General features: G+C 39.4%; 1 long non-coding RNA gene across 1 annotated transcript in view; it reads left to right on the top strand.

Moving 5' to 3' along the window:
• Positions 1-12,100, top strand: part of LOC135293491 (uncharacterized) — an 80,189-nt gene extending 68,089 nt beyond the window's left edge. Inside the window, exons 3-4 of the long non-coding RNA XR_010355606.1 lie at positions 1,428-1,481; positions 11,134-12,100. This is a non-coding gene — a long non-coding RNA (uncharacterized LOC135293491). The remainder of the gene's footprint in view (positions 1-1,427; positions 1,482-11,133) is intronic.
• The last annotated feature ends 1,083 nt before the right edge of the window (positions 12,101-13,183 follow it).

A 13,183-nucleotide genomic window follows, 5' to 3' on the forward strand; every position in this document is an offset into this window, starting at 1 on the left:
AGGACAATTATCAGGAGCTGAGGGTTCTCAGTAAGTGTAGAAGCAGCAGTGTTTTAGATGTCCTGCTGTTACCACTGTTTGTGCTATTTACCACTTGCATATTTTCATTCTTTTCAAATGCTTACTTTGGAGACAGCAACAGAAATAATGTGCTGAGCTAGAGCCCAGTGGGTTTCCCCATTTCTTGGCTGTGCCCCTGGAGCTTGTCTATGAGGAGGCAAAAAAGCCTGTGCTCAATCAGTGTGGTTGAGGGCAGGTTTAAAGGCTTAAGGGTGAATGAAGACACTCTTAGCATGCAGTTCTGTAAGGATGAAGGTACATGTTAGAGCATAACCTAAAGTCAAAGGACCTGCCATGTTTCAATTTGGTCTGAATCTCTTAATCCCAAATCCAGTCTGCTGATGCATACAGGAATGTATGCAAGGTCAGGGTATGTGACTGATGAGGGGGAGGAGATGTTTTTGGATAGCCTGAGTAGCAGTTTTCTTTATATTTTATTGCACATTATCAACAATTCAGTTATACTGATTAAGACTCTTTAAAATTTATTATGATGGTCTAAAAATGGCATTATACCAATATTTATGTACTAATTGTATTATACCTGTTTATGTCTCTGCCTGGTTTAGTATCTTTGGCCCTTGTGATTTCAAAATTAATTCCAGCTGAATTGATTTCCTCTCAATTTTGTGGTGGTGGAATGTTTTTTTTTTAAGCACGATGTTGCGAAAAATAATTAAAATACAAAGACTTGTGTAACTCTTTATTTTAGAGTCATATATGTGTAACATACCTGTCTATTCTTTTTATCAACTGCTTGGAAAATACATTTATATTTACTTTTTGTTAAAAATTTATTGTGCTACGGAGTAAAATTACTGCAACATTTAATATGGAAAATATTTTCTGGTGGGAATGATGCCCATAAAGGTTTCATAATGTTTTCATTGTCTGAAGATCCAGTACAATATCATGTTCAGGCAATGCTTTCTCTGTAATTCAATGTTAAATGTCCCAACATGGTATAAAAACTACCCACTGGGGAGGAAAAAATGGCATTGCATAACCAAATTAGATGAATGTACAAACTTTTTTAAAAAGGTCAGGGAATTGAAACCTGTGCGTGGTTCAGGTGAATAACAGGTAAAACAACAGCCAATCTTGAGAAAGTTACCTAAAGCAATTAGGCAATTTGGACTTTACTGCCAATCAGTTTGACTAGAAAAAACCCGACTTAACATGAGTCAAAATATGCTTGGCTTTGTTTGCACCATGGCCCAGAATTTTCTATTATTTGTACTGTGAGAAATAGGAGGTCTTTTAATGCAGAGTACAACATCTCTGCCCTGGCAACTGCAAGGGCAATGCTGTTAAAAAGCATATCAATTGTACAATTTGTTCTCAGTAACTTCTGTTTTCCTCTTCAGGGTATCAAAAAAAGATATTGTGATCATAGGTGCAGATTTGCTGGAGGAAACCAGGTGATTTTGTCTTTCTTTTAATATTACCTCTTGTGTCCTCTGACTTTTTTGTGACTGGAGATATTGTTATTTACTCATTTGCTCAAGAGATCTAAATGATGAAGAAATGTGCCAATGTCGCTCAGCACACGTGCAAAGCTTTGGTTTTGTCCAGATTTATTTTTTAAACCTGTAAGTTGTCTACTTAGGCCATTTAGTAGTCACATATGCATGTAGTGTTTCTAAATCATGTTTCTTCCTTGGCTGCCTTGGATTTTCCAAGTGGAATTAAATGCAAGATGTGGTTCAGTGTCCTATGCCCCTTAACACAGCCCATCTCCCCCGCTGCCATTCAGACTGTGATTGCATTTGGCCTGATTGTTGGCACAGACTGACTCTCAGCAAGAATGATCCCCTTGGCTTTTCCAGGCTGTCTGTATCCCAAATGCACACTTTCTCCTCAACCACTGCCATCCTGTAGCATATGCTCTTTTTCTTCCTCAGAGTTTCTTGATGTGGTCGTACAGGCCCCCTGGGTCAAATACTGCAGCTGCTTGGAATTATCTTTTAGACACATGGGAGACCTAAGCGTGATTATAAATTTGGCAGACAAATGCAAGACATAGCCAAAAATACCCAAGATCTATGGTTTGTTTGGTGAGCCATAAAAATAAGTACCTATGTCCCAAGGAAATATATATGAAAATCACTTTTCCTCCCAAAACTCTTGATCGTTGCTTTCTGTGTTGATACCTCCAGAACATCACAGGAATATAAGAATTGACTGTGTATACATATTATTTAGTTTCTATAGGAATAGATCATGTGAATCAGCAAGGAGTGGTAGATCAAAAATTCAGCCTTACTACAGCTCTTTTACACCATTCTCACAGTCCCTGCAGGTTGGAAGAGTTCATTGAAGCTCATGAAGTTTAGTGTAGTGAGTCTCCTTCAACTTCTTCAAGGACTTAATCTCTGGGTCGCCTAGGATAAAGGGGAATGCCCCAGAAGTGAGGAGCCAAGTTAAGTTGGAGTGTAACCAATGTCCTGTCTTCCCTATAGGAAATTAATTTTTGTGGAGAAATATTCAAATACTAAAGAGTAAACAGCCTGAGATATTGTGCTGAAGTGCTCCTACAGGGCACTATGTAGTGATTGGATTCAGGCTGTAACAAGAAATTTACTCTGTATATTGTCCCTGAATGCTTAAACTGTTTGCCCAAAATACATTTTAGCAGCTAGGTTGTTCAGCTTGAAAACCGCTAAAGGAACTTAAGAGTCTGTTTCCATGGCTTACAGGAACACATCTTATAAATAGATTTTCCTACTGCAAAACCCTCTGTCAATTAATTCTTCCAATTAAACCTTAAAAACATATACTTCTTGAGAATTTCCATTTGTGCCTTAGGCATGGGAATCATGCATAGTAATTCCATGGACTATAATAGTCCTCAGCCTGCCCTGGGATCAAGTTGTGTCCTTATTCTTCTCTGTGTTTATTGGAAGCTTTTGATTCCATCAATCACACCAAGGCAATGTCAACTTCGAAAAGGCACTGCTGGGTTACCACAAGTACTATTTTGGCATGTTTGGAGTAGTCTCAGGCAGAGCTCACAGATAGTTATTCTGCTCAACCTTTTTTCCTTCTCATAGCTCTTTAGGGTTCCATCTTCAGACCTTATTAGTCTTTTGTTGTTTTTTAAATGCTGGTATCTAGGTTACAATAGCCTTTTAAAATATTAGATGTACCATGCAGAGGACAAGGCTTCCTTTTTGAGCTGTCCCTTCCAAACTTGGTTTGGTTCCTGCAGTTTCTGAGCTGCCCTGAAGACTTATTTCTGAGTTTCAGCCAAAAGAAACCACATTATTTTGCTTTTGTGACAAAACATAAGCTGTATGTGTGGAACCCACTATCATGCTGGACTAGCTCTTTCTTCACAGTCCCTTTGAGGCTAATTTTTCCATTTCCTGTCACTACAGATTGCACTCTTGGAGGCAGTTTTAAATCAGTAATGTCTTTGATGTTTTTCTTTCACCATGCCAGGAACATTCCCAGAATGACATTGATGCTCTCCCAGGCTGTCCAAATGTGTATTCATGGCAGGCTTCTGCTAAGCTGCTGTAACACTCTCCCGCTCTGTTTGCTGGCTTGCCAGATGTGAATAAGCTCTAGTTAATTGAAAATACCAGATTTTGAATAGGTTGCAGTTAATTCAAAATGCTATGGCTGATACCAAAATATGATGTGGCTAAATTTTAACCATTGCATCTCTCTTCAATGAAAATCAAACGACAGAAACATTTGTCAGATGTTTTGAACTTTTTCTTCTTAGGCTTCCTGTGCCCTTAAATAAAAATGTACAGAGGATCTTTCCAAGCAAAGCTGCATGCATCTGACATAACTGAGGGTCAGGTAGACTAAATGGGCTGGGTCTTTTTAAATGGCAGCTGAAAATGAAGTGCTAACATCGTGAATTGTTCTCTGATACTGTTGTGGAGTTGTATGCCTACAGATGCAGATGGGAGGAATTAACTTTCTGTCTGTCACTCTAAGAGCTTCTTTTTTTTGCTTGTGCCCTCTAGTATGTTAAGCTGGAAATTAGACTTTCTGCATAATTGTACTTTTGTAGTTATGGCAAAAACAACTAAGAAAAAAATTTATTTTGTTGTTGCTCTTTGTAAGTTATATGCTTTATAGTATTTATAGTCCATCCATTTTGAAGTAGAGAGAGGTTGTTTGCAAAACCAGTATTAATACTTATACTACTGTACCTTGAATAAAATATTTCTCTGGCTAGGATTTTGAACAGTCATGATACTTTCATATGTGCTAGAGCCATAACAATTTATACCTTTCATGATGTTACTTCAGTTAATAAAACAGGTATTCAGAAAAAGATTTTGTGAAGGATATGGAAAAGCCTACGCTTTTCATTATAACTATGAAAATGAATGAATCTATTAATATCATATGCTTCAAATAAAACCTCTGACTTATCCACCTGATGGCAAAGAACTCCAGGCAGGAGGGTATGTGCTGAGGTAATACAAGTAGCTGAACAGGGCAGGTGGAATAACTGAAGCTAACAGACCGACCAGGCTGACATCAGTCCTAGACAGCAGGGTGAAGATCAGAATGCTGATATGGGATTTAATTCTTTATAATTCAAAAGATGGGAATATGAGTCAACCAGCCTTTATGGCTTGTGGATCTGGTTTCACTCCTGATAAGTTCGCTTCATTAAAGCAATTGCTTACATACCATAGAAACTGCCTTTCATAAAGACCTGAACTGCATGTTATTGTGATTAGAAGTCAACACTATCTGATATTGATTAAGTGCAAATTAAATGGATTTAGACACTTGGTAGCTGGTATACATCAAAGTGGTGTCATGGAAGATTTATCATTGAATAGAAGTATTTCAAATAGGATTTTGCAGAGATGACTTACAGGTCAAGACTATGAAATACTGTTTTATAAATAACTGAAAAAGTACATATAAGAGCAGCGTGAATAAAATTTATAGATGATATAAAGCACGTCAAAGTATTGAGAACTGAGTGGCCAAGTTAAGCAAGAGTGGCCAAGTTAAGAGCAATCTGGATGTCTTAAACTGGTGGGATGCAAGCAAAAGGTGAACTCAGATGTCAGGGTTCCTGCCTGTAGAGAGTCTTGCATGAGCAGCTCTGCTCCTGTTGCTCACAGTGCTCTTGCTTGGCATGCCATTCTCTGAGGAGAATGACACACTGGCTCTGCTTGTGGCACCTGAGCAGCCTCCCCTCTGGCTGCTGCTGCTGCACATGGGGCTGTCTCTGCAGTTTTCCAGTCCTCCTGCAAGGGTGGCTACAGACCAGCAGAAGTGGGCCCCACAAGTAAGACTGAGGTTTGCTATTGGCTTCGGAATCATTTGTATGAGCCGATTATAAAAGTAATATTTTGAGGTCTTAAGTGATGTCTTCACTGTTAGTTGTAATTTATTTACCAGCACAAAGCCTAAAGGAAAGCAAGAGGACAAAAAAGTTTCATATTATGTAAAATTCATTATGGAAAACGGAGGCTACAGAGATTACAGTGGTTGCACAAGTTGAGTGAGTGAAAGAGGAATTTTGAGCTGAAGGTTGGTACCTATTTATCAGGATTTATATGAACTAAAGATAAAATTAAAATTTCTGGATTTTGGACATCTATAACATTAATATAATGTTATATTTGAATATCCAGAACTATGTATATGTTTATCTGCCTGTTTTCTCTCTGTCTGGTATCAAATTTTACAAAGAAGAGAAGGAATTTTTAAAAAATTCAGACCAATTACTGGTTTGTGCCATCATTTACCATAGGACAAATCCCCCCAGCTATTAAAAGGAGGGTACACAATCCTTGTTCCCACTTAATCTCTTTTGTTGGCACCAGCTCATGTGGTGCTCCAGGGTTAGGGAAGGTCAAGGAACCGTTCTTTGTAAAGCAAATTCATCCAGGAGCATTGTCTTCCAGCTCAAATGCTTCCCTGACCTGTCCCTTTGTGGGGACATTTGGGCTCTGGTTCTGGTGGCAGGTAAGCACCAGGGCCTCTTCATGGCAGAGCTGCAACTTGTGCTGGCTCACGGCCTTGAAACACCTCAGTAGCTACTCACATTTGGCTTTGTTTTTCTCCTTGTCATTGTCATGTTTTGCTGTGCTCTCCTTCCTTATGTGTGGGATTTCCAAACCCATGGTTTACTTACCCAACAATTGCATTTTGCACACCTGTTCCTCTTAAGGTTGATAGTTTTATTTTCTGAGTGGAAGTTAGCTTCCAAGGGATCAAAACTGTTGTGGACAGTATTAGAGATGACATACGAGCTTTGCAAATGGAAATGGAGTGGGTTTTTGTCTGTTTGAAATGCTCCAGAATAATAGAAAGAGAGATTACACCAGAAATGGATCATCTAATTTTCTTTCAGGCTGGTTATACACCTCTGGGTTCTCCTTGCTGCATCTGGCAAATTACTCAGTCAGAAGGACAAGAGTGAAAAATGGATGGTTTGACTCCCTAAAGCAAATGTAGCCCAAGTGCATATTGTACTATATGGTACAGAGCATGAAGGTGTCATATGCAAACTCTTATCCCAAAACCATATGAACAAATACCACATTAACTTTAAAATAAATTTTAAGAGAGGTCCATGTGGAAAACTTGACTAGAACTACAGCTGACTTTGTATGTACAGGAAGGTTTATAATTCACATTTGCTGAAAAGTTTAATCCAGCAGTAATAAGACCAATTTATGGAGTTCTGTATGAGAGGAACAACTTGCAATAATACTTATTATAAGTAACAAAGAAAGAGGCAGGAAAAATCAGAGTGATGTTTACAAGCCCAAAGTCTGGCAGCAATGACACTCTGAAAATGGCAGTGAGAGCCACAAACTCCAAGTGAAAAGAGGCAGCTGGTCTGCTAAGAGATTTGAGTTGTTGCAAGGCCAGGGATGTTCCTCTTAGCATCTCTAAGATTAATTAGAGGGATGAAAAGAGAGTGAGCTCTCCTGGGAAACAAAACAAAACATTTAATAGCAATATACCTGTTTTGCTTTTCATAATAATGGAATAAAAGGTTGATCCACCTAAAAATATTTCAGTAAACCATGAATAATTGCCCCATGGATACAGGAGGGAGACAAATGTCAGGTGCAGAGCTTGTTTTTAATGTGTGGGGGCAGCATGGAGGTCCTGGGCTCCCCATCTGTGAGAACCAATAAGGGGAAGGAGAGTTGCTGTGGAAGAGGAGCAGGATTTCATATCATCCTGTCCTTCTCCAAGCTGCTACCTGGGGCTTCACTCATGACCTTTGGAGGCTCAGTTATCTTCTGCTGTCCCACCACCTGTAACCATGGTAACATCATCCCAAAGAAGCCAAGCATCATTCTGGCTGTGACTGACAGGGGCACAGCTTTCCAGGGCAGCCAAGGAGATGGAAAATAAATCTGAGAGAAACAGTGTTACTGCTGCTGCACGTGGTGAAAAATAAATACAGCTGAGGCCCAGAGAATGGTCCTTTCTTCAGCCACTTGCAGTATCGATTGGGGTGGGACAATTTAAATCTAATTATCTCATTGCGGCCTTTCTCCTTCCTGGAGTAAGCAGGTAAGAGAAGCAGAAAATGAAGGTAAATAAAGAGGAGAAGTTTGAAATAAAATGAGGAAAGGGCAGGCCGATTGAAGTAGAAAGCAAGTGTAAATAATTGGCTTCTCTTGGCCTCCCCAGGCGTGCTTTCCACAAAGGTGTAAATTCCAATAACATATGTGTAGTCTGTGAAGTAATTTAGTGGAGAAATTAAAGTACTAACAAGTGGACAAGTTAGGAAGTACTACATTAACACATTTAAAGACCTCTAAGTAGCTCTGGGTGACGGGAGGCTGGGGGAGCAGCAGGTTTCTGCACGTGTATTCCAGAGATGCCAGTCCCTGTTCACAGGTAGCATGAGACTGCTTTGTCAATGGCAGTCTGAGATGGTGTCTGCTCTTGGACGAGATTTGAAGGCAGCAGAACAGTGGGCAAAGAGGTACAGTGAAGATGAACCAGCACTGATGATGGAAACAATTCTTTCAGTGGCATCTAAATGACAGTAGTTTATTACCGTGCTGCCTATTGCACAGAATGCTGAAATTACTTTTTTAATGATAAAATGCAGTGTTTCTCCTCCTGGAACTCAATGTAGGTGGCTTTTTCTCTTGCTTCTATATGATTTCTGTGCCCCTACAGTCACTCTGAGCATTATTGGTCCTTTTGTTTACGCAAAGGCTTTTCTCCAAGATTCAGTTTATAGTGAATTGCTCAGGAATTACATTATATTTTTTATCGTCTAGTTCTGCAGTCTTTCCATAAAATCCAACCACAGCATGGAAATATGTATGGTACATTTATAAAGTCTTCCATATGTAAAACAAATTAAACTCTAATATTAGGCTCCAGGCTATTGTGCTAGTGGGAGACCAGGATTCTGCAGTTGTATTCCATGGGAACATTGCTGCTTTTTGAAGTGTACAAGTAGGCTGATGCATTATCTACCTGATAAGTGTTTGAAAGTGCAAACTATGAACTACCAGGTCAATAAAAAGGAGATACTACAAATGACTGGAAACAGTATGTATTGAAGTCACAATGATGACAGCTTGTCACTTAGAGCTGTTTCAGCAGGAAGACCTAGCTAGCCAGTATACATTATGGCATTATCAAACTCATGGATTGCAGAGTCCACCAAAAAAGCCTGGTAACTGAGAAGCACAGCCAGATACTGCTTGCAGATATTGTGCAAGGTGATGCACAAGTTGCACACCTGAGTCAACTTGGTTAAAGGTAGATATCCCCAAGAGAGCAGTTCTGCTTCCAAATGTGTGATCGTACAGGACTAATAACTGGACTAATCATGACAATTAAATCCTAGTCCTGAGATTGCATTTTCTGGCGCCAAGGACTATTTGGTCTCTCAGCTCACTCTAATATGGTCTGTAATTATTGGCCTGTAATGCTAAAATACAGAAATGATGTTTCTGCACTAGCACATCACACAAAACACTGCCGTGCTTCTGCTGTGGACAGGTATTACTGTCCTGTTAGTGACTGGGTGATTCCCACAGAGTTTTTCCTGGCTATATGTGTCCTGTCAGGAAGTGGCTTCATAAGTGTTCAGACACTGTCTGAACTGAGAGTAATAAGTTTCTTAAAAACAGCTGATGCTTCCTTTCTCTACTTCCACCACCCAGTAAGTTACTTCATTACAGTCAGAGAAAGCTCCAACTATTTTTCTTTTTGAAAGAAAATGGAGAGAAAATTTGCCATTCTCTTCCCCCATCTATTTTATGGGAAAAAAATTGGAATACATTCTTGAGGATATAAATTATGTGCAGGCCTGTCTCCATCTTTTACATTTTATGTTATGTTTTCAAATTTGCTCCCATTGTATTATCCACTCACATCCCTACACATTAGGCTATGCATTTAGTAACACAACTTATGTTAAAAAGAACATACATTTAGGAAATGCAAGTGCTATATTTGTATATATTTGTATTTGCTACAATTTATAATCAAAAGGCAGTAGCTGTTTTTACACTGTGTTAAATACTGAAATATTTTCTTTCTATCTTTCTCTTCCAATCAATTAGAGTTTTTAAACAGAAGCCAAAAAGAAGGACTCAGTGTTTAGTCTGAGACTGTGAAAGCTACATCTCTTGTCTTCCTAGCTCATAGCAGAGTACAGTGTTTATTATTATAAAAATATCCAAGTAATTTGGCAATATTCTTTTTCCTTGTTTTATTTCATGAGAATTTCTGCAGGGTAAACGTAAAAGAAGCATTACAAAATCTTGAATCATTTTGCAAAAAGCTCAATACAGCCTAAAGAAGTGAATACTGATGCTTTATTTGTTCACGCATATTTAAATATAATTCCAGTGTAAGACAGAAACAATATAATGCTCAGATGATCTTTCTTTTTCGATATCAAAATGGGGGGAAAAGGTACACTTTTATCATAATGTAAAATACAGTGATCAGTATTTTGTATGTTGCAATCACAGAGAAATCTTACCTTTATTTAGGATAGCCTGTGCATGAATTTGGTAGAGAAGGCAAAAGTAGAATTTTCATAATTTGCATTGGTTTAAAGTCTCCCTATCCAACCCTTATAAAATATAGGTGTCCAATCACATAAGAGATGCATCCTACATCCAAGACAGGCTGTGTAGGCTCCTTGCTGAGCTCAACCACACCATGCCAGCCCCCACAGAGTCCCACTCCTGTTCAGCACAGCACTGCTGCTCTGGCTGCCCTGCTCTCTGCTGGATACCCCAGGAGGCAGCAAATTTGTGCTGCTGCTTGCCAACAGATTCCTTTTCAGAAGCGTGTACAATGGGCACAACATGGATACAGATTTGACAGCTCTGTATTCCCTACCCAGCAGCTGGTTTTTTCCTTTGACAGAAGAATCTGTCTGGAGTCTGGGAAACACTTTCCAATATATTTTTTTCTTTAAGTGGAATTTTTTTGTTTCTTAGAAATATAAACATTTCCATTTGCAATGAAGAAACAAAATCCGGTCCAGCTAGCTGCTACCAGCATAGTCTGAGTGTCCCATCACATCAGACAAAAACCTATTGTACCCTATGGTCACATCAGATTTGTGTAGCTGCCATGTTCTCACAGGTGGGCTTCACATTGTATTCTCCTAGTCTGTGGGTGCAGATATAAGGGGAAAACAAAGGTCCCACCATAAAGGAACTAAGTAGAGAAGACCCCAGATTCTCAGAGAAGCAGCTGGAAAGCCAGGCAATCCCCACAGTGAGGATAACCACACCACTCATCCCAGACAGGTGTTCCTGGCACAAACCAACCCACTGCTACAACGGGCAGGTAACTGAAATGGCTTTCAGCAGAGAAACCAGGTGGAGAGTGGCCACTGGATCTGCATCCCTCCTTGCCCCTCAGCAGCCAGGCTGGTGTGCTGTGTTGTAGGTGATGGGTTTGGAGCTTTCACAGGCTGCAGAAAAATTAAAAGGTTTCTGCTCCTGTCTGTTTTTTCAGACGTCTCTTGCTATTTGCCTCTTAGAATCTGTAGTCTGATCCAGGGAATTTCTGTATATGTTAAAAGTATGAAGGGAATAACATAGCAAATGTTGTTTTGCATTTCAGTGTTCACTCTGCTTTGTTGGATCTGTCACTGTCTCCAGCAGGAAACATAGCTGTAACTCAGGAAGGGTTTCAATTATCTTCTTGTTCACTGGAAATAGAAGAAACCTCAAGCTGACATGTTTCTCAAGAAGGATTCCAAGGGATGCATACTTCATACCACAGAACCACAGAAACCAGAAAGAAGGAAAAAAAAAAAAAAAGAAAGAAAAATTTCTAACTGACTCTAAAGTCTTCACTGTCACAAATTAAAGGGAAGCAGAACATTATTAGCTTTGTTATCTATTTACTAGCACCTTACTGTCACCCATGTTTTAAAACTGCAGTATCAAACACGCTGGGGCACTTTGCTGTCATGCTAATGAGCTGGCTTGTCACATGTATCATATATCTCACACTTACAAGAAAGAAAAAAGACACACGGTTTGTAAATATGTGCACAACCTACTGCAGGAACACAGGGACCTCAAGGAAATGTACACTGTGGATGACTACAGAGACATCACAGTTTACCACCTGAACTGTCTCCCCTGGGTTTTAACAATGGGATTACATTTCAAAAACTGTCTTCTTTAAATGAGTAACTACAAAACACTGTAACACTCTTCTTTTTCCTGCATGCTAGCATCACCATTCTCTGAAAGCAGAGAAAGCTCTGCCTTCTTGCAGCTTTTCTGAATGCATTGTCCAGGGATAAATCTGAAGCCTTCTTGAAGTTAATAATCTGTTACTTCTGTACTTCTTCTAAGCTTCTGAACAGCTTAGGAGCAAGTATGAGCCAAGGAATTGTTTAATATGTAAGTAAGACAAATATTGGAAAGTGTTTTCAGGTTAATCAATATAACTTTAAAAAAAAAGCCAGACTGTTCCTCTAGTGCAGAATTTCCCCATTGTTGCTGCTATTCATATGCTGCTGTAGACAGAAAAATAAAAAGTGTTCCCTCTGCTAGTTTTTTAATTTTAGATATTTTTTTTTTTAGGTTCTACAGGAAGCCATAATGTATCATAAATGTGCCAGCTGAGCCCTGCAGAGGTGAAGCCAATGTCAGCAGTATCACCTCCTTTCCAAACTCTTCAGCAGCCTCTCAATAAAAAAACACCTGGGGTCATCCCATCTACCAGCACTCCCACCCAGCAGCAGTGGGTGACTGGCTCTTCCAGTTTCTGGCAAACCAGAAATATGCTGCAGATACATGAAAAGGTGAGGGTAAGGAGCTGCCTTTGCACCTAGGGTCAATAAGAATCTTGAGCCTGTATGCACATCCCCACACAGGCAAACAGGAGCTCCAGCGGGTGAGAGAGCACATCCCTTGCTGAAACCATTTGTGCTGCTGTACTGAGGCTGTTCGGGAGAAAGGCACACACTGCTCTACTCCTTGTATTTGGAAAAGGAGTGAAGAGGAGAAGGGTGCTGGGAATCCCTTTTTGGAAGTGTGAGAGATGTTATAGACCTGGAAGAGAGCACGGTAAGGTGCAAAGCTTTCTTGTGGTCTGAACACCAACCGAAGTATAACTTTTTGAATAATCCTGATACAAGATCACATTTTCAAATGTTGATGGGTGACTTTTGTTTGACATAGCCATTACAAAAAGTTGCTCAGGTAAAGAACTGGAAGGTGAAGAAAATGCCATGCATGGAGCAAATTTAACTGAACTGGAACTTCACTTGAGATAACTGTTAATATTGCAAACCTTATGAAGTTATTATAAGTAGTAGCACTCAATAAATATAAACAGCTAAAGCTTCAACTCCCTATTTGTTCTAAAATACTTTGTTTCCAATATCACAGTATCATTTCTTCATTATTGAATGACCCCAAATAACAGTGTCTCATATATAAATCTGTAGATATTGTTCTAGGTACCTGGACTTAGTTTCTTCTAAGCCTATGACTGATGAAAATGTCATAGTATCTCTATTAGTGCCCCTCCTATTTCGACACCATGAAGAATGTGCAATATTTTTTTCCTTTTTTAAATTCCAAGTCACCTTCAAGCACCTGCCTTTTGAACAGGAGAAGACAGGCCATTGAAACATGGCTTCTTAAAGAAG

The sequence above is a fragment of the Passer domesticus genome, chromosome 2 (genome assembly GCF_036417665.1).
Source record: "Passer domesticus isolate bPasDom1 chromosome 2, bPasDom1.hap1, whole genome shotgun sequence".
Classification (NCBI taxonomy): Eukaryota; Metazoa; Chordata; class Aves; order Passeriformes; family Passeridae; genus Passer; species Passer domesticus.